General features: G+C 32.8%; 1 protein-coding gene across 25 annotated transcripts in view; it reads right to left on the bottom strand.

The window, feature by feature from the left end:
- The window catches only part of ZEB1 (zinc finger E-box binding homeobox 1), a 180,750-nt gene that overhangs the window by 122,487 nt on the left and 31,680 nt on the right, over positions 1 to 26,583 (bottom strand). For 10 of the 25 annotated variants that reach the window (XM_072749300.1, XM_072749296.1, XM_072749307.1 and 7 more), the window contains exon 2: positions 14,028 to 14,186. The exons of the other annotated variants lie outside the window; for them this stretch is intronic. The gene's annotated coding sequence lies outside the window, so the exon portion shown is untranslated. The remainder of the gene's footprint in view (positions 1 to 14,027; positions 14,187 to 26,583) is intronic. 25 annotated transcript variants of the gene reach the window in all.

Genomic DNA, 26,583 nt, shown 5'->3' with positions numbered 1-26,583 from the left:
AATATAAGCTTGCAAAGGAAAAGGGTTTTAGCTTGTTTTTTAAACACTGATTACCTAAAGAACCTTAAATAGTTTCTAAAACATAAGCACTAAAAAGGGAATAGGAAAAATATTAACCCTTCAGTCAATATCCTCAAGGTCAAAACTTGCATAAAATAAAATAGAAGACTACAAATATTCTGAGGAGTCTGAAGCATGATAAATAGAAATAATATTAGCAATATAAAACTCTTATTTACATATTAAGAACATTATGTCTTTAAAATGCTGTACCTTAACATACTTACGAGAAAATGCTAAAAATCTATTATTACAACCCAAATCCTAAAAAGAAATGGAATACTTTGTTCAGATCAGGAATCATATACTGTACCTTAAAAATATATTACCAAATATCAAATAAAGTAAGATTAATAGAGCTAAGAAGGAACATGCTTAACACATTAGCATTATTTTTCATCTTTTAAAGATACTATACTACGTAAACCAAGTGATAATTATCTACAATTCTGCTCAACTAAAGCAAATCAAAATATTATAGTGAAATCAGAAGATGCCATTCTATCAGCATATTCATATATTTTTTAAATAAATACGTACAATTTGTTCAATTTCAAAAAACACAAAATTTAAACAAGAAATGCTGAACACTACTCATTTATTTTTCTGTAACTTATAGACTGTTATTGAAAACAGACTGATTTCCATCAAGTGTTTTCTAATCTTTTTCAAATTTGATAAACTAAGGAGAAAAAGAATGCTAAAATCAGATTAATCAGTCATATGGACTGATTCATATTGAATCAGTCATATTCAAGGACTGAATATGATTTTTAACCCAAAATGCAAGGTCCCTAGAATCAGAAGAAAGAACAATTATTTAGTACTTGCTTCCATTTGACCCCAAATTCCACAAATATGGAATTGGTCCTCAAAACAAACTGGACAGCCCATAAGGGGCATTTCATTTCAGGGAACAGACATTCATGATATACTGCCAAAATCACAATAAGAATACAGGTAGTAAGTCTAGGATTATGCTTACCCTGTATCATTAAAACAATGGTTTAGCTGACAGATTATACCTTAATTACAGTAGTAAAAAGCTTTCCACACTTCACAAATAATTCAATTGAATGTCTTGTATCAGGGAATCAAGCATAAACTTGAAAAAGGGAAATTTTAAAACAAAGCATGAGAAGCTCAGTCTAAAACAATTTTCCCATTTTGGACATTTTACAAGCCTCTGAAACAAACTTTGTGGGGAAGATATGAAAAGAGTTACAAAGAACTAAGTGTAACAGTATGCCAAAAGGAGCTTAGAAGGGGTAAAGGAAAACGTGAAGTTGGAAATTCTGCTAAAAGGAAAAGATTCTGCTAGCTGGCTGGATCCCCTCCATGCGCAGGAGGAGAAGAGGGAACCTAAAATAGAGGCATTGACTAGGAAGAATTCCTTTACAATCCTTATTCACACTGTTGAAGAATGAATCTTTTGCCTTGTTTCTACAGCAAGGAGGGATGAAGTCTAAGTTTATCATGTTCAGAGATTTAGCGTTCAATTTTTAATTTCACTTGCAACTATATTATTTTGCTATACTAACAACTTAAGTTCCTTACAAAATTGCCCTGGGCAGCCTTTCTCTTCTTCCTCTTGACCTGTTTTTCATCCTGCCTATAATACTGTTTTTCTCCCCAAATTTGTACTAAATTCTAGTTAGTTAATTTACAGTGTAATGTTGATTTCAGGAGTAGAATTAGTGATTCATCATTTGTATATAACACCCAGTGCTCATCACAAATGTCCTCCATAATACCAATCACCCATCTAGCCCATTCCCCACCCACCTCCATCAACCCTCAGTTTGTTCTCTATCATTAAGAATCTCTATGGTTTGCTTCCCTCTTTTTTCCCCCCTTCCCTTATGGTCATTTGATTTGTTTCTTAAACTTCACATATGGGTGAAATCATTTGTAGTAAAGAACTGTTTTTATTCCCATTGAGAATCCATACTCGTGGACTACTGCTCACAACTAATACTCAGCTCACACTACATAGAATTCTACAGGCAGCTTCATTAATAACTAGATCAGTTCAATGAGATAAGATAGGTGATGTGCTTGTATGACAGATAACTATCATATTGCTATAAATGTTGCTAAACAAGTATGAAATTGAGATGAAGCATTTAGTCATGGAATGACATAACCAGAACTATTTGGCAGCCCATACTTTATGGAGTGCTGATCTAAGACAAGTATAAGGTCTTATGATACTACTGTTCCTTATACTTTTTCACTAAAACCACTTTCCAGTTTTAATTCATTTGTGCCCTTAGAAATTATTGACTAATACATAATCAATGACGTGTTGCAGTACATTCTTTTATCAGCTCTGTAAATCTATACAACAGCATTTTTTGCAATGGTAGAAATGTTCTATATCTCTTCTGTCTAAATGGTAAACATTAGCTATGTGTGCTACTGAGCACTTGAAATGTGGCTAGTGTGACTGAGGTACTGAATTTTTAGTTTTACTTAATTTAAATTAATTTAAATGAAAATTGCCACATCAGGCTAGTGGTTATTATACTGAGCAGCATAATGCTAGAGTGATGTATTATTTCAACTGATGTTTTATTTTTATTTTTTTTTCAACTGATGTTTTAATCAGCATTTTTAAAAAGTCACCCATTTCCTCCAATCCTAACACAGATATTTTAATTCTGAGTATTATTTTCCTTATGTACACACAGGAATTTACATACTTGTAATCATGTCATATAAACTTATTAATTTTTTGGTAATTACTAAATTACTAACAATTTATTTTTTTCCACCTAACATTTCTCTGTATTTCTAGCACTGCACTGTCCAATACCATGGCCACTAGCCCTACATGAGTATTTCAGTGCAAATAATGTTAAATGAAATGTAAAATTAAGTTCCTCAGTTGCTTTAGCCACATTTCATGTGTTCACATGTGCCTAATAGATACCATATTGGGACAGTGCATATTACAGAACTTCTCATCAACATGAAAGTTCTATTGGACAATCGTTTTAGAGTCCTCAAAAATAACTATTTAAAGAAAACATGATATTTTACATTGTGTCCTATAATTAAGTCATTTTTTCTATGACTTATAATTAGCACAATATTTATTTCCTAAATTCCTTATTAGTGAAATATCTGAACAGTATTGTGACTCTCAGCATATACTCCTGGTGTTACATTCCAAAGGTGTTTGGTGTTGATCATGGCTTATCTTGCCAATATTAGATTTCTTTCTAAAAAATGTAATTTCTTTAATACAGTGAAAAAACTTTGCAAAATCATTTTACTTGTAACTTTGTAATAAGTACATGGGTAGGTATTTTCCTGCATTTATTATTCATATTTATTTTCATATTCTTAATCTATCATATTTTCTCTCACTTATATACTAGGATCTTGATGCCGAAATTAGCAAATTCTGCAATAATATAAAATTATTAAAGCTATTATCATTTGATTTGCAACTTCAAATGCAGAGATTTCCTACAATCTCCCATGATCCTTTTAATTACAATATTTCAGTCTAACATTTTTTTCAGATATTCAAGTACATCTTTATATTTTGGTGAGTTACACTAATGCATCAAACATGAGATGCAAAGGTATAGTGTATGCTTTTTCTTTTAAATTCCTATGGTTGTATAAAACACAAATGAAATTTTTTTTGGTCTAATCAGTTTTGCAGTTTTACCATTGAAGACTACGATCTAACAATACTGAATAAATAATCCTTTAGGTGGTCTCTCCTATAGGAAAGAGTGTTTATTTTATCATATATTCAGTTGTTATATGTAGATGGGACTAATTTTGGATTCCTAATAATGCTGCAATGATCCATGTTCTACAAAATGGAAAAAAGGTTTAATCTTCAGAATTCCCCTTAAGAAACCAACTGTATTTACTTAGGAAAGAGGGCATGGATGTGGACAGTAACATTTTGCTCAAAGACCAAGAAAAAAAGTCTGCTGGTAAACTAAAAACTGCTAAGTTTTTGAAACTCGCTAAAGGGGCCGATTTCATACCTATATTGGCACTAGCAGAAATCAGGGTGGCATGCAAGAAGAAGTAAGAAATATGAAATGCATTAGTCAGGCACAGAAATCTCATCTGTAAGTCACAGGATGAAGAGCATTTCTCTTAACTCTCACTGACCAGGAAGTCAGGGTCAAGTAAAGTTTATATTTAAATCTCCCAAGAGGCACAGAGGTCTCTTGTAGTTAGCCAGGCTGCCTATCTATTCCTGCATCACTCCACTAATTTAGACATTGTTGCCTTAAAAGGTTTCTGGTACATATCAGGGGTGAGACTTCCCCCACTGTAGAATCACTATAAATCACTTAGAGGGGCGCCTGAGTGGGGCAGTCAGTTAAGCTTCTGACTCTTGGTTTCAGCTCAGGTCATGATCTCAAGGTCCTGGGATAGAGCCCAGGGATGGGGCTCAGTGGGTAGTCTGTTGGAGATTCTCTCCCTCTCCTGCCCCTCTCGCTGTGCTCTCTTTAAATAAGTATATGTCTTAAAAAAATCACTAGGAATTTTGAATTAGAAGTAAACCCAGAAATCTATAAATTAATTATAGCCAATTTTCCAATATTCTCATGATTCAGAAAGTTTCCATTTATTTGATCTTAAAATATTTTCAAATATATTAATAGTTTCTTTCTAAAGATCTAACACCTCTCTCAAATTTATTGTTAAGTATTATATTTTGATGTGTTACAATTCTGAGTTGGGTCTTTTTCCATTATTACCAATGTAAAGATACGTTGTATTCTGTACTTCATTGAATTTTTATTGTACATAAACAGTTTTAAAGCTGACTGCTATATGTTTCCCTAATCAATCATGTCATCTAAAAATGAAATATTTTGGTTTTATTTCTTCTTCTTCAGGTTTTGTCCATTGACAATGTTAAGTAAAAATGGAATTAGTGTTGATTGTTGAATAAACTAATAAAAATGGTGATTGTTTTATTCTTGAATTTATAATTATAGCAATATAAAATCATCCCTACCTATGCTACTACTCTGCTAGGAGATACGGGTTTAGTGCTGACTTAATGAAGTTTCCTATTCCTTGAAGCTCAACTTATCATCCAAAACTTACCACAAGGCAGTACATCTGACCAAGCAGAACCAGGAAAAGGTCCTCAATTCCAGCCTGATCAAAACTGAATATGGTAATTATACAAAGTTATCCTAATACTGACAATGTTCATGAAAATCACATATGAAATACTTTTATTATATAAAAATCCTACAATTACATGGGTATGTAAGTGCCATGTGCTCCTCATATCTAAAGTTACTCTTGGGCATTAAACTAGGGATATAAGATCTATCAAAAGCACCAGGTTTCTATTTAGGATGAACTATGTCAGGGAAATCCAAAAGCCATAGTTCACAAGAGAAATTCTTCTTTATAGAAGAATTTCCACTAATGAATGTGGAAAGGGTAGATTAAAAATTTATTATCTTGCAAACCCTAATGACAGAACTGATTCAGAGAACAATCAGCAAGGGATGAAACAATGAGAAGAGACTGGACTGTCACCAGACCAGTTTCAGCATCACTAAAAGCATGACAAGGAGACTTTATATGCTCTCTAATGTGATGCAGTCTGAAGGAGAAGTCCCATGTATGAAGTCTTCCTGTCTACCTGCCCCATCATGAGCCAAAATAAAAGCTGAACTTTAATTAAGTATGTTGAGCTAACTTCTAATTTGCAGGCAACTTAGAGGTTAGAGAAGTGAACTGGGAAAGCTGACAGAAAAATCCAGAATAGGGATGTTACAGGGGAGAACTTATTCAGTTTCTTTAATAAGTCATGAATAGGAAGTAAAGAGGAAGAGAAGAAGGATCCTGTGTGCATTCCTCATGAACAACCCCAAATGGTACATGGCATTTTTGAAACAAAAGTGAAGGAAACTGAATAGGGAGATAACGTCAGGTCATACATAATTATTATTAATTTTGTTTGATGTCAGAAAGATGTTATGTTTATGTAAAAAATGTCTCTTTTTTAAGAAAAAAAGAAATGCATACTGAAGAATGTAGGAGTAAAAAGAGTTAAAATATGGGGTCTGCTTCAGAATAGTTAAGAAAAAAAGGAGGAAGTGGATGAGGCAAATGTGGCATAATTTGGCTGTTTAATTTGGGCCACCGACAGAGGGCATTTATTAGACTAGTCTCTCTTGTATATGTTTGAAATTTTTTACAATAAATTTTTAAAATTCAGGCCCCAGGAATATCACCTAATAAGCCAAATATATTCTTGTGAAAGTAAAAACAGAACTTTTATTTACTACCCTATTAAACACCAAACATTCACAATCTATACAAAGCAAGGATTCAGAATATATGATGGACTGTCCTGCAAATGGCAATAGACATGTTTGCATTTTAAAAGATTAATTTTAAAATTGATTTTTTCCCATTTGCTTTTCTGCAAAACCTCTGTGTCACTGAACCTTCTATCTTTCCTTTGCATCTCAAATTACCTACTTGAGTTCTCCTCTACTCCCTCTCTCAGCCAGAATTCTCCAAAACGTAGCCCATACCTAGAGACCAGAATCCTCACTGTAGCTAAGGCAAACTCTTCCTGGTTGTCAGGAACCCAGGAAAACAAAATCAATGAGTTAGAACTTAATCTTGGTTAAATGTCTATTATGTAGAACAGTGGATTCTTTTTTCTTTACATGTTATTTTATTGAATATCTCAACAATTGTATCAGAAATATGCTATGATCTCTCTTTTACTGATGAGGAAACTGACACTGCACATGAACTATACTAAAAAAAAAACCAATTAGACTTGCTTATATTGTTACAGTGTATATAAACATCTGTACAGAAAAAAATGTTTAATTCTAGTCCAATAGTACTTTAGGGAAAAAAATTTCAGAAGAAAAATAATTTGTACCCCCAAAAGAAACAAACGATATTACAGTTTGTTGGGCACACTGAATCAATGCAAGGTAGATTATTTTGCTACTTTCCTACCTCCTTCAAATCTCAATAAACTTACGTTGCTGCCTTATTTTAATGGTACATATTAGTTGGGTCTGCATTTTCAAAAATTGTTCCAATATTCAAATGACCCCTTCTTTAACCAATTGGATATTCCCTTCTCTGAATGAGACTGACTGGTCTCAGCTAAGTAACAGGAGGTAGTGTGTTACAGCCTCACTGTGCTAAGTGTAAAAGCACAAAATTTTATATTTAGTAAGTCGGGACTTAGGTATTCAGTGAATGACAGATAAAAGTTTAACATCCATAGGGATATTTGGATTTATATGCTTCTCTTAAAAATTTAAATGAATTTCTAAGGGCTGAAGAGTATGTGGCAGAAACACATTTAAACCTGAAAGACTTCCAGGAGCCCTTTATGCATGCCTTCATGAGCCTCTATCAAAGAGCAGCAGTGGTCAGGTACTCTTTCCCTTATAAAAAGAATTCTACAGCCTAAGATAGGATTGTCTACTTGTCATCTTATTTTCATAGCAATTAGGTTATTTTTGCTGGTTCTTGACTTCACTTTTACTGTATTAATGATTGCTTAATGATGTATAACAATTTTTCCACACGACACCACAATTAAGCATTCTCCAAAGAAAATTTTTTCTTTGTTAAATTTTCTTATAAATTTTAGTCTTCTTTCATATGATTGCTTTAATATTTCCTCCAAATAACTTACAGACTTAAGTGTTGATTCTTGCCCCAAAGATATTTTCACTCAATACCCTTGTAGCATTTTAATACTTAAAACGTTGTAGCTCCTAATACAGGTAGGTGTTCCTAAATCTTTTATTAAGCTTAAAAAGGTATCAATTTTAATTCATTAATTTTACATGAAAAATTATTCTAATTATGATTATAGTAGCATCTAATAGTTCAATAAACATATCAAGCAAGTTCTTATGATTAGTAGATATAAATACAACATTTTCTACCCAATATTCACTTGACTTAAAACCAGTCAGGGCATAGACCTCTACAACACTAATAATATCATTGGTGCTTCGATTAGCTACTCCCAACTATCCTCTCCTCTTTAGCAGCAGTGAATGGTGTTTAAGTGAGTCACTGAGATCACTTTGTACAACAAGTGTGTGCGTGTGTGCATATACACATAAATTATGCTTGTTTTATTTCTTTTCTCTTAAAATGCTTTAGTCTTTCTTTTGATGAATTAGTAAAACTAATCTGAGAATTCATGATGCTACAGAACTAGGGATGTCTTAATAATGTTGCAACAGTAGAACTGGTAATGACTGTAGCTATTTAAAACTGGTTTATAAAAAGTGAGTTGATATATAAAAAATATGTATTGGTATAAAAAATAATTTGGTATCTACTGAAAATGTTCATTAGAAAAAAATGAATCACTTAACAAGGAAATCCAGTTTGAAATTAGGCACACTGAAGAAAGTTTATATTCCCTTTGTGAAATTTTGGAACAGTACATAATTTATATGAAAATATTTGAGAGGTCCTAAAATAGTATATGTAAAAATCAGTAATGTTGTTTCCCGAAGGAATCATGTAAAATATTTTGCAGTACAGAATTCTTTACTCTGTATATTTGAACATGAAAATCTTAATGAATTAAAACAACTTAATGAAGTCTTATCCTTTTATTTCAATTCAGCGCATTAATTTAGGATGGATGCATACATATGTGTACACATAGAGGCATACACACACACACATATATATGATGATTAAACTTGAGATGCTAAGATGGCCTCACAATTTTAATAGGTTCTATATCTAAGATTCCTCTGTTTATTAGTAGCAGAACAAGATCTAGGTCTTAGATTTTCTGCTTCATGTCTAAGTATTCTTTCCATGGTACTAGTCTTCCTAGGGCCTAAACAGAGTGGTGGTATGATTATTTTAGGTTATCATGATTCTATTACTAGCAAGTGCTAGATAGTATGTCTTTAATAGATAGTTACTGAGTGATCTTATTCAAACTCATTGTGATCAAGGGAAACTACATGTGTAATATTTAAAGAATTTTCTCTCAGCATTTTATAGTGAAAGAAGTATTTCCACGTTACAAATGAAAACAACTAGGTTATGAAATACTTTAGATTTAACTCAAATATTTTATCTGAAAACAATTAATTGGAGTACTTGCTTGTACTTATTATAATTAAATTGAATCCACAGATTTAAATTATAATTTTACATATGCAGACTTGAAAATGTCATATTAAATTTTACCCTGAAATTGTTTTTCAACTAGAATTACTTAGCAAAAGTTATTTAAGTCTTACAAACATTTTTCTTGGCTATCAAACTAAAAGATACAGTAAAAGTCTACATAAAAATATATTTTTTTATAAATTTAAAAAATAGTTTCTCAAATTACATATAGAAGTAGTAATGTAATATACGACTATTTTATGGCAGAAAATTTATTTTCTAACATGAGCAAAGTAACAAGTAGTGCTACATATGGTTAAGTTTACAAATTTTACAAATACATTGTAAACCTATTATAAGAAGAAATCCATTGTTTAGATTTCTGCAGGAAAAAAAATACTTAATATCAACATAGTTATTTCCTTCCCAAACTTACTCTAATCTGGTTTGGGCTTATCTCCCATGGGTAAATAAGATCTTTGCTACTTCCTTTCTTAGACAAGGAGGGTCAGTTCCATCAGTTCCATGATGCACCGAGTCTTAGGTTAAATGCTGAGATAACCCTGGCTCTGGAGATGGCACTCTATGGAGGCCTCTGAGTGATTGCTGTATAGCTGCTAAAGAGGGCCTAAAACCTGGGTGAGAATTTCACTGAGATTTTGTTAGCAGTAAAAAGGATAGTTCTTTGTAGTGCAATACCTATATATTGAAAGCAACATTCTGAAATTACTTCAGTTGGCCCAACTTTGTGAATCAGGCAGAACATTTTGACATGGGGAAATTATTTCATTATTGTTTTTGTTAACTTCAACAACACATGTGGCTCCTTAAGCATTTTCTATGGGCCAGACGCTGTTTTAGACTTTTTATACACATCAAATAATATTTTATAAGATATGTTATAAAATTTTATATTATTATCCCCATTTTACAGATGAGGAAACTGAAGATCAGAAGAGTTATGCAAGTTTTCTGAAACTGCAAAGCTTTCAAGTGTCAGTTATTACTCAAATCCAATCAGTCTAACTCTAAAGGGCAACTCCTTAACCACTATGACTTTGAAATTTTTCATGTAATACTGCTTTCATGATTTTATTAAATGATCTGTATAGTGTATAACATACATGAGGCATTATGAGTTTGTTCTACTTATATTCACATTTCTTGGTACTCATTTTTCCTTAGTAATTTGTTTTAAATAAGCCATAGAAAAAACAAGACTATTTAAGTCTCTACTAATTTCTAAGACTGACTCCCAAAATTTTAGTCCAATTTTTATGTCAAAATGAATAACTTCATTTTGTGAAGTAAGCTGATTAAATGATCGGCATACTAGAGATCAATTCTCAAGGTATCCTTAAGAAAGGACTGCTTTGTTTTCAAAATGTCACAAGCCACTAAACTTTATTGTAATTATTTGTTCAATCCCTATCTTCCCTGACAGACTATAAACTAGAGGGTCATATCAGTCTTATTCATGACTATACTTCCAATGTCTAGTGCCATGCCTGACATAAAGCAGGTTGTCAGTTAAGAATTTGTAGAATGAATGGGTTGGATTTGTTCTTTTATTTCTTAAGTTTATTTAGTAAAGATCCTACCATAAATAGTAGCATAAAATTGCTAGTGACAACTATTTTATATAATACTGTATATACTTATTATATGACTATGCCACAAATTTCCTCCAAAAAATCCTTATGATTTATATCAGGAAGAATTCCTTCTTTATCATTTCTGTCATAGATTCTTAAAAAAATGGAAGACATTCTATTTTATTTTCCACATTTAAGAGGTTCTTCTTTATCTATTGAGCTGAAAATGTTTTTTCTTCCAACAATTGCAAACATTTTTACTAAAAATTTCCTTTCTCAAACTTCCAATTCAGCACCATCATTAATCACCATTTCTTCAGTCAGCAATAGTCCCAAAATTCTGAAGAGAAGCCATTATATGACAACCTATGTACCCAATCAGACACCACATTGTTTTTTATACTGAAAAGTTACATAATTAAAAACTGATAACCTCTGGCAGACCTTTGCTTGCTTTGAAACAGGGTTATTTTTCATTCATTTCAGTAAAAGAAATGTATCCTCTTCCATCTGTGAGGCTTACATATCTACATTTAAAAAATATCTTTGTGTGGCTAATGACCAGTTCTCCAGCTGACATCACAGACCAATCAAAGCAAACTGCACAGAAGCAAAAAGAGCAGTCAATAAAATAGAATATCATGGGCACTGCAAGGCATGTCACCCAGCAAGGAACATTTTCCCCAAAACAATCCTAGAAGTATGGAAGGGACATCTTTCTTCCAGCATTGATAGGCAGACCTGCCTAGATATTTGAGCTAAGAACTTCAAATCAGAATACTGAGGTTGGTGAACTTCTTTTGAGTATATCCAGGAAAAATTAAATTTAGAGGTCTATGTAGAGATGAAATTCAGCATAATTTTAAGTTAAAAGTTAACAACAGACTTAATTTCAATTTTGCTCTTTGAAAAAATACATTTCTTGAGTATTGTAAATAGCTTACATTATTTTAGTAGTAAGTTAGGGAAAGATCACTTCTGTTGTAAAACTAAGCTTTTCAAATTTTAGTTGCATACTAGATTGTACGCCCTGATTCAATTTGCTTATAACTATGAGATGAATAAAGAAAAGCTAGTCTTCAATTAGAGTTTTAAAAAATGTTGACAGATTGAACATACAAAACAACGAATTTTCTAATTCTTCAAACATCACTAGAGACTTTCCCTTAGATGAGATTCTGTGTGTCCCACAGAGAAAGTGTAAACATTAGGCCTCTGAATGTTTTTTCAAAAATTTAATAAATATATAATATACAAAAGATACACAAATTTTACATTCTTTTCCTTCAAAAAGGGATAAAAGTTGATTAAGGAAATCATACTGCCATTAAGAAATGTCTACATGTAACAACTCAGTGATTTAAAGGAATGATAAATAAATTCCTGTACTAGCTTGAAAATAGAATGGAACAGTTGCTAAGAAAGGAGAGTAATTATTTTATGGTTGACATCCTTTAATTAACTTAAATTCAGCTGAAGAAATCAAGGCCCTCATTCATTGCATTCAATCCTGAAATGTTAAAGCATCCTGTAACACTTTTCTCCTATAAGTGAAATTCTTCGAGGAGAATGCTACTTTGACTAAATTCTTGATGCTACTTTGTTTAAATTCTTCAGGAATATAATAAAATTACAGCATAAAAATGTATTTCTCCCCAGTTAAAATGTAGTCTTTCTGCATATCTTCTTTAGAAGATACCCACACTTAAATAGAATTAAACTTTAAAAGTTAAAAAAAAAAACAAGTTATCAATTCACTTTAAGAAATAAATGTGTGGGTTCTGTGCTTTATTTACACACCCACCACATTTTTACTCTCAGAGCGACTTCTGCCTTTCCATAGTATTAGTTCCAGTGGCAATTTTACATTCGCAAAATTTTTTCTACACTATAATTACTATCTACAATGGAAGTTCAAGAGCAGGTAGAAAGTATCTCTATTTTTAACCATGCCATTTTATCCTCAGCACCTAGCTGAATGGATGACACATAACAATCTATAAAAATTGGAATTACGAGGTAGATAGATTGAAGGACAGATGTTGCCATCTAGAGTACTTAGTTCACTGTCAATGTTTGAATGCTTACATAATGACAGATGCTGTACTAGGTGCTTGCCACATGTGCTATTCATGATATGTTTATTACTAAGCTCTAGAAAATAGTTAAAAACATGGTCACATTCAGTTATCATCACTTTGACATCTCTAATAGAGCAAGAAAAATTACTCAATCTCAAATATAAGTTTGACAACAAGAATCACAATATATTATTAATATCTGAGCTTCATCACCCATTATCCAGTTATCACAAAGCTACTATGTCCATAATGTTACTAAAATAAGCTCTGACAAACAGCAATTTCTGATTTCAACCTTTGTAAGCTACTACTGCCACTTCTGTCTGAAGTTAATGTGACTAATCACAAATCTGATGGGACACAGATGTCCAAATGAAGGGGTATAAAGAGAACAAATACAAACAGAATAAAAATGTTAGGTTTAAGGTCACCTGAAGCATATAACTGACATTATTTTCTCAATGCAAACTTGTGTAAGGCAGGGGGAGATGTCTGATTTTATCACCAAAATTTGATAAATGCTATATTATGAATAGATATTCTACTTCATTTTTGCTATATAAACATCTAATCCTGATAATTTAATATTTTCCACAGAGATATAGTAGCAATGATACAGTTTTAAAGACCTAATGTTAAACTAAGTGGATTTCATTACATGATACACTTTCTTTCTCTCCCCCCACCCCCATCATTTTACTATGGAAGTAAAAAACAAAACAGAGATTAACAGACTATTTTACTGAAAAACTTACGACTTACTTTATTTAGTAAGAAATATCTATGAAACTAACAAATTCAGTTTGGTATAAATTTGTTTTTTAAAAAAGTTAAGCTTCACTCAAGCAATATTTATATGTTATTTTTTAAAGATAACCACAGAACTATAAGAAAGTCAAACCTGTTAAACTATATAAATCATTCTTCATACTTTTAACTAGCATTTTCTTATCAACATTAAGCATATAAGATCACTTGTCTATAAAACTATTCTTTGCATTTATTTTATTACAAATGTAAATCACAGACATATAAATTTAAACATTTGTCTACATTTCTAAAGTTCTAAAATTTTAATTCAAATAAATTGATATGCTTTACATACACACACATACACACACACTGTAATTTAAATGAAAACTCTTACCATTGATTTTCTTTTGATAGTTAATCACTCCATTAGTTTTTCTTGATAGGGCCTTCCTATGTCAAGCAGACAGTAGCCAAATCACAAAAGGACATTTTGATGCTCACGTCTTCTGATGGGAGTTTTCGGCCAATTGCCAGTTGAGAATTTAAACTGAAACTAAATTACCCAAACTTTATTAAGTTGTTTCCACACCTACCAACTGATAATGAGCAATGACTCTAAACTGGAAAATAAAGTGAGCGATATTTATCTCCTTTCAAGTCATTACATTATGTTTAAGAAGAAATGCTAGGACAAAAGAAAGAAAAAAACCCTCTAAAATTCTAATATCTTCAGAGAACAGTTTTAAGTAAACTTCAATTTCTTCTAACAAAAATCCCTCAATTATTTTGTAAACCAAATTCACACACGATAAGATGACATTTATTCAATGATATATCTATAAATTACACAGTCTCTAAATTGTGTCAAACACTGACTCCACCTTAAAACTAACTTTAATACTTAGAAACATCTTGATAGTATTACCTACAATCACAAAATATATTAAATCATCAATTACTTGTAGTAGTACATACCATAAAAAGCTAAAGGTTACACTGAAAAGACATGCTCCGCCTGCAAATTTCATTCTTTTTATTGAAAAGACAAAGATCTATGGATATAAACTTCTAGTAACAGTGCAAAACAACTCAGTTACTTTTCTGCACCAAATTTAGGCTATTTTTCTCTCAATTATTATAGCTATCTTTGTAGAACCTGTCAATTATATATGATTCTTAACCACTAACCTTTATGATTGTTGAGTTTTACAGTCTGTTTTGATGCTTCTCAAATATTAGGCATATTAAACTGTTCCCATATGCTATTAAGATATACTGCAGAGCTCCAGTATTTCCACCCAGCTACACAAGTTGACCCATTTCAAAAATATTTTATTTTTGACAATTTAAGTGTTTGGAAAATATACAATAGAATAAAGCTGAAAGGAATGGAAAACAGGTCCTTATTTCCTGAAGTATCACATTTACCATTGATTAAAAGTTTTTTCTGCATGTCAGTAGTCTACTATTAAGTGCACATAACTAGATAATTATGTAATACTCAGACCAGAATTCTGAACATACCATGTAGCCCCAATTCCCAGATATCTATGCTTTCTCTTGTACACATACATGAGCACATGTGCATGGGCACACGTACATCTATCCAACCTAGCCCTTGACAAGCTTTCTGCTATCAACCTGATACTAAAGGATTATATAGAGAGAATATAAGGTGACTAATCAATTTATGGTTAAATCAAGAGAAACTGACTTCAGAACAAGTGCAGAGCTTAATAAAACTGCCATGTCTTATGTCTTTTGAATTAATCACACTGACCCCAATTTGATATCTTAGAAAAGGCTCATTCTACTTTATCCAATAATTTTAATCCAAAACCCTCAATAATAATAACATTTATACATTATTTAGTGACTAACAGAATTCTTTCCTGGGTACTATGAGATAGAAAGGAAAGATTAAATTCCTTTCTCAGCAGGTTTATAATCCAGAACTTAACATGGGAGTAGAGGGAGGAGAAAAACAGCTCATAAAGACTTATAAATGGTTATATTTCCAAGAAAGAAACAAGCACACTGGGGAAGCTTAAATTGTTTGAAAAGGTTTGCCGTATGTGTGGCTGATCTGAGAAGACTTTATTAACAGGAACATTTTTAAAGCTGAAAATACACAACCACTGTATTCTTATTTAGCCTGATGAAACTCACAAAGCAAAAACTAATTACAGAATATGGCTATAGAAGTAGTTATATCCTTACTCTGGAAGAAGATCAAAGATCTATTCTTTAGTCAAATGAAATTACAGAACATTGAGTATGTAAAAAATACTGGATCTTCAGTATAAGAAACAATTTTCAACTTGCTCATGTCACTCATTCTAATAATTCCAATCATCATGTCAGTAATTTACAAGATACATAATCCTGAAAAGTACTATCAGATTAACAAAATCATGAATCAAAAAAGCACAGTATGATTCTCTTGGTGTAATATTATCGATAAGGCACCCAACACAACAAAACTAGTTTCAGATTCCAACAATGATGAGTAGCAAGGGAACTGCCAATGTATTTATGTTTGTATATATCTTAAATATATTCTACTAATCTACTTATAAGAGTTTTAGATTTTAACACTACCTCTAATTTTATAAATGAATAGTTCCAGTAATATGACATTATTTGTGCAGTCACACAGCTAGTCAACAAACTTAAGACCTCTTAAGAACAAATGCTTTTTTTTTTTACTATCAAGGAAAGAAACAGTTGTATCTCAGAAACAGACATAATTTTATTAGAAAGATTTCAGCTTTTTAACCTCCAAACCAAATCTCAAATATTCAAATTATCAGTCCAAGCAAATGCAAAGAACCAATTCATAAAGTTAGAGAAATAAAGCTCTATGATTAAATTAAACCTTTATAAGCTTTAAGGCATACATTCAGTCTTATACACAACTCTTACAGTCTAAAAGCATGGATTTGAGGAATATATACAAATGTAGCAAATCTTTTTAATAAAAAACACAACTTCTTAGAATTTGCCATGACATCACTTCTATTTTTCCTTCACTGGCACCTTATTTTATTGTTTTTCATAGGACTGCCTAGCAATTTAAGCATGCTTCACAGATAGCATTAGAAAGAAAGTCTTATTTTGATTACTTCAGGTGATCTAACTAATTCCAACTACATGTAAATGGGCAGCAAGAGGGGTTCAGGATATTTGTAAATGGGAAATATAAAAAGAAACAGTCAAAACACTGCTTAGATTTAGTTGTAAGGATAAAAGCTGGCTACTAACTCACATGAAATTTCATGGTCTATCCAGTCATAACTCGTAAGATGTTTCTAGTGAAATGCAACAGGCTTTTAGTTCAATTGGTCTCAAAAGTCAGAGGGAGTACTCATTAGGTAACACCTAAAATCATTCAACACTCACCAAAACTCTTTTGAACAGGCAATGATGCTAAGCAAATTAATTCTACCCTACCACTACCCCAACAATCACAGTCCGTACTTACAAATAAATCTCAATAATAAAGCTCATTCATTTCCTTTGGAAGTGAGACTCCTTGCTTCGTTAAACTGGACTCACCTTAAATCTCCTATCATTCTTAAATGTAAGAAAATTCTAAATCACATCTTTGACTCTCATTCAAACCCTGTCTCCAGCCCACCCACCTTCCCCTCCCCAGTCTTTTTAGAAAGCTTTTAATAGGCAATTTTATAGAATTTCATCATATTACACATACAGGTCTTCTCAATCAAGTTGTTCACACTACTATGAGACAGCTCTCTATAAGTCTTTTTGTTTTTTTCCCCTATGGTACAATCAAAACTCAATAGCACGAGATGTGTATTTAGGGCGCTTAATAAGTGCATGATATCTTTATAATCTGATCTGTAAATGGACTGAATAAAAGCTGTGGATGATTATAAAATCTCATAGTAATAAATATGTGATTTATAAGAGTACTCAGACAATACTGTTTCAGGTTTCTGAAGCTTGCTGGAATAGGGTGCATCACTGTTGTGGCACTGGTAAATACAAAATGACCTTGAGAACTCTGTAGAGTTTTTAATTTGTCTACATGGTTTTTAGGTTAACATCTACCTTTGCATTAAAGAAACAGCATTCACTAGTTTATTAACTCTTTGGAGATATCAGTAAAGTATTTCAATATGATTAATCCTATTGGCTGAAAAAAAAAGAATCCCACATTTTATTAAAAATGATTTTTCTTGCTTCTGTATTTGTATTTCAGTTTTCAAAAATATCTCACCTCATTTTATTCATATGATCAACCAAATTAATCAACAATATCTTGTCATATACTATTTATTTCTGATTACAGAGATATTAAAAGCTACCATATTTTAGGGATACTGACTCATTAAACATTAGAGTATAAAATGATACTATAATGGGCAAATATCATTTCCGAAGTAAATGGGTTACTTATTTTAAAACTTAAGGAAAGGGAACTAACATTTATTAAAGTATTTCCTACACTAGATTTAAGACCCATTATTTTTAAGCTCACAATCCTCAGATATTGGTATAATATACCCATTTTACAGCTCTGAATTTGCCCAAGATTCTGGCAATATTCAATGATCCTGTTATAACCCCATCATTTGCTTCCAAAATCTGGAACACATGCCAAGTGCCATGCTTTTAAGGAAAAAAAAGGGGGTGGGGTGGGGCTGGGCATAAGAGAGTGGGATCATGAAACAGAGGGGAAGCACCAAGTGAAATAAAAGTAAACATCGTGAAGTCCAAGTACTTCCCTCACTGAAGTACTCTTCAAGCCTATTAAGAACCTTCTTTCTCTTACTTTATTCACAAATACCCTTCCTTCTCTGAATGCTAGTAGCCATAAGAATTAATATCAAGCTTTGAAAAATAGAAACACCATTTAACAAAAATCAAAAGAATAGTTATTGAGAACGGTTTATTGTTAAAGACAAATGGCCCTATGACATACCTCAGTAGCCCCTAAAGACACTATATCAACAAATATTCATCAACAATCCAGAATCATTAAAATACATAAAGCTTTCTAAGATTCTTTACAATAAGAATGGTTGAGATGAAATGTTTTAGCAATCAAAGAAGGTAAGCACCTATTATCTGGAAAATTTACTAACTGAATATCTAATGATAATAAACTATTATCTAGGCACTTTCAAGAAGTATACATGCTGTCATTTTGTTTTCAAAGCAAGATACAGCAGGGAGAAATCAAGCATTATTAATTTAGAGTAAAAACAATATTAAAAATTCCAAAAGGTATAAAGTTCTTAATTTCGGCAAAACTATGGGCCCTGCATTAACACAAACTGCCATAAACTATATTCCTTTCAAAGTTAAAAATATTTCAAAGTAGCCTTTACTTTACTACTTCAAAAATGCAGGTGAAATATTTGTTGTTCTGATATACATTCCCTCTCCCCTTATCTCTGATACTACAACGCTTAAGATTTCTCATTTTATTTTTTTTTAAAAGATTTTATTTATTTATTCATGAGAGACACAGTGAGAGAGAGAGGTAGAGACATAGGCAGAGGGAGAAGCAGGCTCCATGCAGGGAGCCTGATGCAGGACTCGATCCCAGGTCTCCAGGATCAGGCCCTGGGCTGAAGGCGGCGCTAAACAGCTGAGCCACCCAGGCTGCCCCAAGATGTCTCATTTTAACTTGAAGATGCTATCCCATCTAGTATGACATGTGAAACAAATTTACATTTCAGATTTTCATAGGGTCTTTAGGAGTTTCAATGTTCCCAGTAACTGACTGCATACAGGTTGAAACTTTAAGAAATGGGAGAGCTCGTGTGCCCAAACATGGTTTCTCTAGTATCTTAAACAAGTTTTACACAATCATTAGTACTGCAGTAGATAATTTAACATGTGTGACTCTCTGTACAGTAACAATTCTAAAACCTAGCAGTCAAGAGCACATTTATTTATTTGCTCTGTTCCCTTGATTCAGGGTAGGGAAAAAAAAGACCAGTTCCATACAAAAAAAAAAAATTAACACAGTACTCTGAGAAACAAGTAAAAGTTTAGTTGAAAGGGACCAAGTAACAGAAAGTCAGGCATAGTCAAACAGAGGAACTAAAGCTGGCAACTGAGAAGCATAAACCATTTTGGCCTAGATTTGTTTATAATGATAGTGTGACCCAGATACTAAATATTTGGCTAATATTTAGAAATTTGAAAACTGAAAGAAACGAAATACATGGTCAGTTGGTTAAAATTTTAAAAGCAAAAAAAAGTGAAAATGATAGGTGCTTAAAATACATCATTAGCATTTTCTACACAAAGATTTTTATTTATTTTGTTTTAAAGATTTTTAAATTTTATTTATTCATGAGAGACACGGAGACAGAGAGAGAGGCAGAGACACAGGCAGAGGGAGAAGCAGGCAGGCCCCATGCAGCATGCAGGGAGCCTGATGTGGGACTCATCCGGGGTCTCTAGGACCACGCCCCGGGCTGAAGGCAGCGATAAACCGCTGAGCCACTGGGACTGCCCTACACAAAGATTTTTAAAACTTTAATAATAAGTATTTTTGTTTTGTAAATAATCTCATAAATTATATTTCACCTTTATAATCAGATTATAAGGATAACACTACCTATTACAGAGATCATGGTATAAAAATCCTTTGAAAAGCAAAAAGAGAATATACATTTTTTCAAAGTAAAGCTTATTTAAGAAACTATTTATCTAAACTAAGTTTGTTCCATTCATGGTCCACAGCTTATTCTACAGAGTTGTCTATTAAGTGACAAGAAAATTTTTGGATAAAAACCTCAGTAGCATATAAATGTTTTGCTAATGAGACTGTTGAACCGAGACAAAACACATTCACCAGAGACCCACCTCATTCTTCGTGGTATTGACTGAGAGAGATGGCAGTGTTTCACAAATTCCAGACAACACATACTTCTTCATATACCTGTAGTGCACCAGGCTGAGCTTATCCATCGTTGCCTCGCTTTCTCCTTCCTAATTATTCATGATTGGATTCAGGATCCAAGTCTCTCCCAGTAGTCAGTGTGCCTCAGGGAAAGCTGACTGACCCTGAGCTAGGAGCCTAGACCACAATAAGTCTAATCCCTTATTATGGTAAACCCTATTCCCTTTACCAATGATTATTTTAGGTATTTCAGAATCAGACAAATTTAGGTCAACGAGAAGCAAGCAGGGGTGAAGGTAAAGGGTAACTGCTTAGGGCAAACTAAAAAAGCTATATTGCCCTTGAAAGTAAAGTTACCTTTTCTCTGTGGATCTGAAAGAAGAAACACATAATTCTGATTGCAACTGGCAGTCATTCTGTAACCACAGCCCTGGGAGAAAGGCAATACACCATATAGAACAGAAAGGCAAACTGAGTCCTTGAAGAAAATCACTGAGCTACTGGCTTCACTGACAATCTACATCTTACTTAAGATGATTTCTTACATGAGGCAATTAACAGTCTTTTCCAAAATCAGATGAATTTGGAAACTACTTATCTTTTAGAAAACTATTAAGTGCCAAGTTCTAAATAATTTCAGAAAATTATAAAATGTATTTTTACCTATTCCTGGCTTTTATTTTTTTTTATTTTTTTTTAAAGAATTTTATTTTATTTTATTTATGATAGTCACAGAGAGAGAGAGAGGCAGAGACACAGGCAGAGGGAGGAGAAGCAGGCTCCATGCACCGGGAGCCCGACATGGGATTCGATCCCGGGTCTCCAGGATCGCGCCCTGGGCCAAAGGCAGGCGCCAAACCGCTGCGCCACCCAGGGATCCCTATTCCTGGCTTTTAAAGAAAAGTGCTATACAATACTTTTCTCTATTTTCTTAATTGCGTACAATGATTGCATAGTATGTGTTATTGGGATGGCAGTATTTAAACCTCAATTGTAGCAAACAATTGGGCCTCTTTTTGGTCATTAATAACAAAGTCAAGTTATGCTTTTAATAGAGTAATGCTTTCATGGTCTATACTCAGTTTGCTGTTGTCTGATTTCTTTCTGATGTCACATGAACTGTTTAAGAACCACTAGGCTTTCCTCTATATTTCATTGGCTCCCAATACCCTATACACACTCCCATCCCACTCTGAGTTCCCAGTTACCATATTAAGATAGTTGAAGTTGTTACAAATATGTTCTGAAGCATATAAAATTATGCTGGGGACTGTGAATTTCTTTTTGAACTTAAACTAAAAAAAAAAAAATACCACCTAGATAATTAATTTTGTATTTCTTTCAAAAAAGTATCTCATCTCTTCTTTCCTCTCTTCCCTTTATCTTTCCCTATTTTGGCATTTACTTTGCCCAGGAATAATCTGATCTTTTACCTATATACAGTAGACCTCTATAAAGCAGAAGGTATAAAACAGAGACCTATAGGCCAAATATATTCCACATGCTTATTTTGTATGGTAGTGTTAGAGCATTTTTAAAACATCTGAATTAGTTGCCAACTAATTCACATAAAGATATGTATTTTAGGATATTTTTGAAAAACTAAAAAACTTGACACCAATATCAGTGTGAATATCTATGTGGCTACAACCAAATGCAACAGAATACTAGTTGTCCCCTGCCCTACCAAGATGAATATAAACTTTCTAGAATTCCAGTCTCCATATATTTCCCTAAATTCCCTAATTCTTCATAGTCAAAAGTCCTTCTAGGTATTTGATTATTCAGCCCCTGATATAACAGCTAATATTAACCAGAAGTATACAAAGGAAACTGTTAGCTAAGAAAATAAAGCAATTCATAAGGTGTTCAGGGAAATATATTTCTAAAATTATCTCTTCTTGAATCTTATAACTAGGAGCCTATAGACAATACACATATCTGCCTATTTCTAAAGCCAATGATCCAGCAATAACTTTTTATCATAATAAAGAAAAAAGTATTTAATAGAATGTTACTTGAAACAGAATGGTTTAATGGTTTAAATTCACCTGAGTTTCAACCAATCGACCAAGAATAGGAGAATCTTAAAGATTCAGTCAACTTTCAAATCTGATACTGATTAAAGAGTGATGTAAACAAAATCACATGCACAATATGTATATGTACCATACATACAAAATTACTTCTATGCTTTACCAGGGGTGCCTGGGTGGCTGAGTGGGTTAAACTTCTGCCTTTGGCTCAGGTCATGATCCCAGAGTCCTGGGATGGAGCCCAAGTCAAGCTCCCTGCTTGGTGGGGAGTCTGTTTCTCCCTTTCCCTCTGAATCTCCCTTCAACAAGGTTCTCTCTTTTTCTCTCTCAAATAAATAAACATAAATAAATAAATAAATAAATAAACAAACAAACCAACCAAATTCTCTTTTGAAACTAAGCTCTTCCATTTAATGGAATTCGCTCAACTCACAAATTATTTAAGGAATAATGCTTTCTAAATTATTTAATATAGTCACTTCCTAACATTAAGCATAAGTTAGTGAAAGGATTTTGGCGATAATCTTGTAATCAAACTCTACAGATGAAACAATAATACTGGTTTTGGGTTTCTGTCAAATCCCTAAGCTTTGTCTTACCTCAAAAATTTCAACCTATCACCTTCTCTCCAACTCAACTGCTGTATCCATGATCCCCAATGTTGTATGCAGAAATAGCTTGTAATAAAAGGCTTTTACATGCACTACAGATTCATGTTTTCTCAAATGAAAATGTAATCATATTATTCCTCTACTTAAGACTTTCCCAAGGCTTCCCAATAGTAGCCTTTAGGATAAAGGCTAAAATCCTAAATAAGATCTTATTTGTTTCCTGCATTCTTCTCCATCTTTACCCCTCCTTCTTCTCAATGCTCAGCTAACACTGATATCCTTTCCATTCTTTTGCTTTTGCAGTCACTATTTCTGCTACCTGCAACGTTCTTTGACTCAATGCTGATTCTTCCCATCTCAGCCACAAAGTAATTTCTCTGGTCCTCGCCTGACTTGACCATCAATACTGCCATTCCAGGCAGTTCCGTTCTATGATATATACTCTCATATCATCCTATAAATTCTCTTAATGTTCCTTTAGTTGTAATTATTTGTTTAGTCTTTTCCAAAGTTTTTGGTTTCATGAGCACACAGATTTTGTTTTATTTACTGTCTTACAATATAATTTAACATAACACCTGGCATACAATAAGAGCATTTAATAAATATTTGTTGAATAATGAATCTCTTGAGACTGAAGTTAACTGATAACTAAATTACTGTTGAAAAGGCAAAATACTACAGTAGGCAATACACGTATCTGGAAGTATTGAGAATCTGTCCCAGATCTACCATTTATTATGTGACTTTAACTCTCAAAAATTCAGATTCTTTACCTTAGTAACACTTTCCAACATCTGCTCTGCCTTCCTTATGTAGGTATTGTGAGGAGGAAAAAAAAGAAATAGTCTATTTACTCTAAAATGTGCGTTCTTTCATATCAAGAAGAGTCTTACAGTAGATAACTAAGACACTTGCCAGTCCTTACATGTTATAATACCTTGTCACTGTCTATCCAAGTGTAAACTTAGACATGACCAAGAATATACCTTTTATCTGTCACTTCAGTTATCTGCATTGATAGAACCATATATAGTTGCGTTTTAACCTAATGTTAAATTATTCTGGGTGACTTTCAAGAGAAGTTACTTAACTTCTAGTAATAGGTAATATAATTAGTGGAGGAAAAAAAAACTACAAGTTTAATAGGAAAGGAAACCAAACCAAAGTAATTGCTACTAGGTGTGCCTCCCAAGTATGCTATCAATCATAAATGCGTTAGGGTCAAGAGTAGCATGTGGCTGCATTGCCTGTGCTTACAAGTAATTCAGAATAATCCCTAGAGAGAATGCTACTTTCTTCCCCAGGAAAAGTGATTCATTTTTCTGAAAAGAGAAGAAAAAGTTATTAAAGCATGTATCTTAAATTCTTGATTTCTTTGAATCAAGCAAAAATAATAATATGCATGCACATGTTCTCTAAATCAAGTGCTACACAAACAGGTAGTTTTAAAGGTGCCCATTGTTTGTATACAGAAAGTCATGCTTTACATAAAACTCACAAGTTTCTCCCAAAAATCACTTATAAAGTCAGCGCTTAAAAATACAATGAAACAAGATTTTAATGTTACTAATTTTTTAGAAGAAATGAAGCACTGCCCCCTTTTAGGAGACAGACCTGACAAAACGGACTCCACTTCTTTTCTCCCATTCTTTCAGGGCTTCCCACACAATCCTTAACGCTATTTTATGTCCAATTCTTTGAAATATTCTCCTTGGAACCCTATTCTAATATATAATCATTACTACTGTCCAAAAATTCTTCCTTATGTCTATCTCCATTTTTTCAATTGTCTGTTATATTTAATGTGATATTTTGTTGGGTCTTTGTAGATCTTGTTTGAAGTCAAATCAATATCCTATTCAATCTGATCTTCAAGAGAAAAACAGGACATGGACTTTCACTTATTTTTATACAAGTACTGGTTTTCTACAACTTGCTTACCTGGTCACTAAAACTATGCACTGACAATATGACAGGTTGGTGGCACTGGTGACTACTGAGACTGGGACAAACATCTGGCTCAAACAGAATCAAACCTTTGACAATTAGTACCAAGAACAATTCCTTGCTCTCTTGAACAAAGAAAGTATAGAATCTCTATGCCCTCCCTTATAAGTGACCACTGGAAAATTAGATATCTCTTCAGACTTCTTTCTTTGATTCAGTTAATCTTTATGTGAAGGACTTATACATTAGATCATAAACAAATTCTGGAAGATGACCTAAAAAGACTGCTTAGGAAAAGCCACAAGACTTTCCTGCAAAGTGGAAGGCAGAATAAAATGTAGAACTATGGCAAATAAGGACAGCCAATTTGTTTAAACATTTCTACCAACCAGCAGTTCATTACTTTGTGAAACAGCCCATATAAGAGGAGTTTATAAAGAATTTTATATGAAATAGATGCTTAGAAGACCTACAAATTATATGTACCTTATAAACTTTATTCAGAAGGGAATTATCAAAATGCCTTGATGAGATGAGTAAGACTTTAGGTAAATTATGACTTGTCATTAAAAACACACTTTTAAGTACCATCATCACAAATAAATAAATAAATAAATATATATATATATATATATATATGTAAATGTGAAAGACATGAGACAAGGGTGGGAGAGGAGTAACTGAATTTCCAGCTCTATGCTGTGTACTTTCAAACAAACCATCTAAACTGCTAAATTATCCTGTGATGTTAACATTACTATGTACAGCTGAGAAAATAATAGATAATAGCCCTTAGGTGATTTTAGTATAAAGTCAGTGTACAATCCTATGTGCCTGACTATACCAGTTTGTGAAATGTGGTAATGGCAAATAGCTAAATTCAAAAAAAAAAATTCTATTCCCCTGTTATAAAGTCTAAGTTTCTAAAGTTGGCTACAACAATATATCTCATCCCATTTGCTCTTTTATAGTGTGATCTCCCCCCTCCAACAATTAAAAAACAACAACAAACTACTGCCCCTCCCCTTGATCTGAACTGGTTTTGTGACGTGTTTTGACCAACAGAATGGGCAGAAGTGATTCTGGATAATTCCAGAATCTCATAAAAGAGCTACAGTTTCTGCCTTTACTTTTTAGAACATTCCTTCTTGGAATCCAGCTATCCTACTGTAAAGGAGCCCAATTGACCTTAGGAGAACTAAGGATCGGGGGGCAGCAACCAGCATCCATTGCCAGTCAGGTGAAGGACCATTTGAGACTACCCTGCCTTCCTAACACACCCCAACAAAGACCATACAAGGCAGAAGATTCCCCAGTCAACCTTCAAAATGATGAGGAAAAATAAATTACTGGTGTTTAAGCCACTAAACCTTAGGGGTTTTTTTTTTGTTAAGCAGCCATTGATAAGTGAAATACTATTCTCCTTAAAAATATAGCTCAAAAATAACTGGTGTCAGCACTTAA

This window comes from Vulpes vulpes, chromosome 2 (assembly GCF_048418805.1).
Source record: "Vulpes vulpes isolate BD-2025 chromosome 2, VulVul3, whole genome shotgun sequence".
NCBI classification, from domain to species: Eukaryota; Metazoa; Chordata; class Mammalia; order Carnivora; family Canidae; genus Vulpes; species Vulpes vulpes.
Note: the sequence above shows the minus strand (reverse complement) of the source record. Positions and strands in the feature narration are given on the sequence as shown.